Below are 6,044 nucleotides of genomic sequence, written 5' to 3'. Positions count from 1 at the left end.
TTCTTTTGGTATAAGATGTGTATATCTTCTAGTGTTTTCAAAATATTAGAAATTAGGAACTTGCGGACATAGCCCAACGGTTCACCCCATGTACTTTGTGTCATGGGATAGGAAGAAGTCATGGGTTCGATCCTTAGGGATGACATGATTTTCTTTAAAACAATTGAACACCAATAATAGTGGTATATATTGACCTATAGGGAGGTTTTACCGGATTCGTTCACGGAACACTGCCCGAATGGATGTGTTCCCGGGTACCGTCGATCGGGTTCGGGTTTTCGCCCGAACGTGTGTGATACGTGCAAATGATGAGGGTCGTTGAAATATATGATCTACTGATGCCAAAAAAATCGCCGTTCAAAAAAAAATATATATTAGAAATTAGGGATCATTGGGACTTAATTATCATCTACATAGTGAACATGCGGCATATGGGAAGTCTATGGATGATTACCAATTCATAAAAAAATGTTGTGGGTATGTAATGCTTTTATCTAATAATTTTGATTGAGTTGCATAAAGTTTTGACAAAATATTTGTGGTTTCTTCTAGGGCTATCGATGAAGATCTTAATTGGATTTGAGTTGGGGTAATTAACCTCTACCTTTACCATACATACACTTTTAATTATGTGATCATAGACGATTACATGAGTTAGTTTGTTAAATTGAAGTTTACGGTTTATTCTTGTTTGGTTGCTTCTGAACGTATATCATATATGTATATGATTTTAGTCTTCTATCAAGAAAGACAAACAAAACTATCAACCATTGGGAACAAAAATCAATAGCTAAGATCGATATCTGATCGTAACAAGTGGAATTAAACAACAGGCTCAACCTGATTAATACTTACATGATACAAGATCATATACAATGCATGCTCAAAAGCAACCAAAATCTTCAAATTAAGAACAAACTAACTCATGTAAGCGTCCATAATCAAATAATTAATCATGTATATGTGGTAAAGGTAGAGGTTAATTACCTCAACTCGAATCCAAATAAGCTCTTCAACAATAGTCCGAAGAATAAACGACGTATGGTTTGTTAAAATTTTATGTAATACAAACAACATTATTAGATAAAAAGCTTACATATCCATAGTTTTTTTTTATCAATTGGTAACCATCCAAAGGACTTCCCTGACCACATGTTCACTACGCCAAGTGATAATCAAAGCCTAATGATCCCTGAAATTTTCAAAACACTATAAAAAAATATACACATACATACACATCTTATAAAATAGAAAATATAACCACCAAAAACTCACCCTTGATGATAAGATAAGATATTATACTTATTGTAGCTGGATGATAATCAAGGCCCAATGATCCCTAAAATTTTAATAACACATTAGCAAAATATACACGTACACATCGTATGAAAAATAAAATATAACAAACAAAAACTCACCCTTGAAGATAAGTTGTTTCCTTCATGTATGCAGCTGCAACGTGGAGATTAGTTTCACACATATTACTTGAGCTATGATTTGGAATCAAGAATCTAAATCTTTTGGTCTACTTGATTGATGTTGAAAGTTTATAACACGTCCTAAAAAACATGAATATATACATATTAATATAATGTAAACACACCCAACAAAATATTACATCACAAAAGCTAATTTACTTACTTCGCAAACCAACTAATAATAGATGTATAGAGCCAGCCATTTGTTATCGACTCATAGATTAAGATTACTAGAAGTAAAAGTGACAAATGAAAAAGATGTGATACTTATGAGTAAGAAAATATACCTTGCAACAAAAATCGTAGAAGAACTTGAAACCCTTGACTTTCACCCTTCGATTCCTCGACATTTGTGTTATCATTCATGTATCAAATATTTAGAAGATTAGATCTTGATGAACAACACAGGTTGTGGGAGGGGATTTGGTGAAGTTAAATGATATGGTAAAAAGTGTAAAACTACTTTTGTCTCTATCATTAAACATTCACAACAAATTTTTATAAGCAATTATTTTATATTATAAACAATGAATAATAAGAAATAATTAGCATACAAAACTACTAGTACATCATATAAAGTTATAATCTTCAAATAATATTTTTTTCATAATAACTAAATCAATTCAAGTCACTATATTTTGAACGATTAGAAATTAATGAGAAGCAACCTGTCTTTTTCAAGCATAAGTTTACCGTCTTGCACAACCAACACAAATGACACACTATATTTTGTGTCATTTAGTTAGATTTACTTATTCAATATGTGTATAAGAATAACAATTTCTTTTTTACAATTTAATTAATGGGTAACATATTCCATGACGAATACTGTAAAAGTATTCCATGATTTTTTGACTAGAGACCCATGGAAGTTTTAATTTATTTTTCAATTTTTTCACTTCAAGTAATACTACATAATCGTACTTACCATTAGTAATAAGAAAACACTAGCTCAATATATCACCTTGTACTGCTTTCCTATTCTAAGAAAATCAACATATTTTTTCATAACCTTACTAATGATGAATACAGTTATGTTTTATTACTTAAAGTGAAAAACTAAAGAAAATAAATTAAAACCTCCATGGTCTCCAGTCGAAGATTTGTGGAACGTTTCTACAATACTCATATTTGAACTTGCCACCCTTTAATATAATTGGAAAAAATTGTTATTATAATACACATATTAAAAGAGCAAATCTGACAACATGACAAAATATAGTGTCTCACCTATGTTAGCAGTGCAAGACTGAAAAATATGCTAGAACAAGACAACTTGTTCATCAACGACTTCTAATCGGTCAATAGATTTTGGTTATTTGTAATTACGAATAAATTTATTATTAGAAGCTCTTATCTCTTGATCCCAAAATGATTGACAATGTATTTTTGTTAAACCGTCATCAAAGTTAGAGATAAATCTAACCCCCTGTTTGAAAAAAAAAAAATTGATACAATCACATTTACATTCACATAAAAAAAGATAATAATGAAGAAATAATTATTGATATTTTAAATTTTGAGACAATAATATCAAAGAGACTTACAATAGTAGATCCGTATGTCTCCTTTAAAAGTGCAGAATAGAACCTCATGAAGTGCTCTCGTTTTTGACTCAATATTCTCAACATTGATGTTTGATAGACAATCCAAGCATGAATACCCTTACCGGCGGTACCATCTGAGAAAAAATGAAGACTTAATAAGTTAAAACATGTTTCTTATAATGAGATGAACAAATGACATCCTAATTACTAATCTTCATAATATAACAATATTTCATTTCAAGCCAAATTTTACAATAATATGTTCGCATTAACAAACTCATACTTTCAAGCCAATTGATCCGGCCATATCCCTACTATTGTTAATTGTGTATCACATGTATTTTCAGTGTATGAATCAAATACTTTGAGATTCAAGCGTATTTTCACTCATCAAGTTTAAACTTTAACTTAACTTCAGCTAACTAAATATGTTATATTAAAATTTACAGTTGTAAAACTTAGATGTGCTCCAACAATTTGAAAATTATAATAGCCAATTTCGGTCCAACAAGAAGCACATCCGCAAGAACTATATACATAAAACTAACTAGTTCCTAACATGTTAACAAAATAAAACCAAAGACGTAACAAAAAAAAAAAAGTATGTACTTACAAATCAACTATCATACAACATGTACAAGCTATTTTCATAATTTTAATCACAATTAATCAACAATCAAAGTTTATAACACTTACTCCGTAGTAGTTAAACCAAATCATTTGCAATTACGCCAAATAGCAGCATCTACAAACTATCTTCAATCTAAGTTTAAAATCAGTCAAATCAAATAATCCGCAATTAGGCAAAATTACATCACACAACACATGAACTACTTACAATTTACAATTAAATCAGATTCAAATCAGTACTAAAACAACTACAAAACTTAACATATAAAGATGTGGAAATACGCATGTAGAAAAAGAGATGAAGATCATACCAGCTTACTTTCCGGTGTAAGCAGGCATGATTTGAGATCTGAACAATGAGAAGTTTGTAGAGAAAAAAGAATTTGGTGAAGAGTCATAAGTAAAGAGCTTGAGGGTTTACTCATTTTTTTAATGATAGTTTTCACACAAAACGTATGCACTAAGCCACTAACGGTAGAAACAGAGAAAAGGAGAAAAATGAATCTTCATACAAAACGTATGCACCAACGGTAGAAACAGAGACAAAGAAAGAAAAATAAATCTTAACATTGATTGGTTAATTTAATTAACTCGTTTTTAATTAAAATCACATGATCTTTATATGGGTTTTTAATGGTTTCGAAAAGGGAATCCATATATGAACTCAAAATAACAAAATAAGAAGTTTTCAGACAATTGGGGTTTGTATTCTTACCCCACTGAGTGAATATATTTGTGTGAATTTTTTGTTGATGTAACTCGTTGAAGACTAAAGAGAGAGATTGAGAAGCATAGGTTTATGAGTTTATCGTCCCAAATCTGGCATCGCATATAGAATCGGGTCTTGACTGGTTTATGTTTATTGACTGTTTTACCCTTGTGTTTTATTTTTGCGGTGGTTTTCCAAGATGGTCAGACCACTTCCTATAGTAACAGGCTTTCATAGAACTTATTTTTTTCACATCAACACTATATTAGCACAGACACATTTAACATTTTTTCACTAATCTCTCTTTATCATAAACTTCCTCATTCAACTTTAACCCACTTTAATTATTAATTAAATACTAAATATATATTTTTCTTTTTTTGAAAAGCAACCAACATTATATTGCTAAACTAAAGAAAAGAAGCATGTGAGAGCATGCTTATGAGAGATTCTCACACACTACTTTTTGATCCATATACATCTAATTATCTATTTTACCGTTAATTTCTTATAATAATAATAATATAAGTTCAACTATCTAGGGGCATAACTGTAAATTTATGAGACAAAAGTGTATATGAATCAAAAAGTTGTGTGTGATGATCACCTCCCTAAATATATATAGCATTAATAAATTAAAAAATAAAAAGAAACATTACATAATTAAAAAAACGATTACATTAATTAAAATTACCATTACATAAATTAAACTATGATTACATAAATTAAACTATGATTACATAAAATTAAAATGCAATTAAATAAATTAAACTAAAACTACGATTAATGATATAATATCACTCAATCAGTATAATATCCATCCTCACTACGAGCAGTCTCGTGAGGAATGACGAGTTTATTATTGATTTTCTAAGTATTTCGTCCCATTTATCATTGTCCTCAAGCCACTTGAGCACCGCCTCGTGTTCATCCCAATACACGAACTTGGATGTCTCGCAATCAACGTTTGGTCTTAAATAGTCGAACAAAGTAGATACATAAATGCCGCTAACAACAACATCCAACGTATGGACAGTTCCACCGCAGTGTTGCTTCATATCGTCGGTAAAAAACCCACCGACATGAACATCGAATGTAACAATGTTTGTATAATTGTAACGACCCAACCCGTTATTCAACCGAATAGGCAAGAAGATTTTTAAATTTTTTTTTTATTACAGAAGGGGTGCGCGGCGCGCAGCCCCTATGTGCGTGGCGCGCACAAGACCTGGCAGCTTGCTGTCCAAATTTTCCAATTTCCAATTTCCAATTAAAGATCTCCCACTTCCAGACACTTTTAGACGAAACACTTTTCACATCATGTAATATTAGATAAAACTAGCACATTCCAATAATAAAACAAGTTTTACGACACCGGGCCCACATCGGCCATTTTACGACATTCGTACAAAATACAAGTTTTCGACCACATGATTTTAACACAAAATAAAGATCGAGAATGGTGATTGGGGATATGCTACCCAATCCTAATCAATCCAAAAGCACGTCTTCTAAGCAACCTACGCGAGTCCACTAGTTCCCACGCTTACCCGAGCCACCGCCTCCACGCGAATCTATAAAAATGTAAACAACGAGAGGGTAAGCTAACGCTTAGTGAGTGAGAATATACTACATACATATATATGCATAAAATGAATACGCATCGCCAACACACAAATA

At 31.2% G+C, this 6,044-nt stretch overlaps 1 long non-coding RNA gene across 2 annotated transcripts; it reads right to left on the bottom strand.

Moving 5' to 3' along the window:
- Window positions 1-3,024: 3,024 nt before the first annotated feature.
- Window positions 3,025-4,500, bottom strand: LOC139876353 (uncharacterized). Of its 2 annotated transcripts, none has more exons than XR_011768051.1 (3): window positions 4,371-4,500; window positions 3,722-3,788; window positions 3,025-3,159 (listed from the first exon to the last, which is right to left on the bottom strand). It is a non-coding gene; the product is annotated as an uncharacterized lncRNA (long non-coding RNA). The 2 variants fall into 2 exon arrangements; XR_011768050.1 differs by lacking the exon at window positions 4,371-4,500 and adding an exon at window positions 3,967-4,102.
- Between the last annotated feature and the right edge of the window lie 1,544 nt (window positions 4,501-6,044).

The sequence above is a fragment of the Rutidosis leptorrhynchoides genome, chromosome 11 (assembly GCF_046630445.1).
Source record: "Rutidosis leptorrhynchoides isolate AG116_Rl617_1_P2 chromosome 11, CSIRO_AGI_Rlap_v1, whole genome shotgun sequence".
Classification (NCBI taxonomy): domain Eukaryota; kingdom Viridiplantae; phylum Streptophyta; class Magnoliopsida; order Asterales; family Asteraceae; genus Rutidosis; species Rutidosis leptorrhynchoides.
This window is presented reverse-complemented; position numbering and strand designations above follow the sequence as displayed.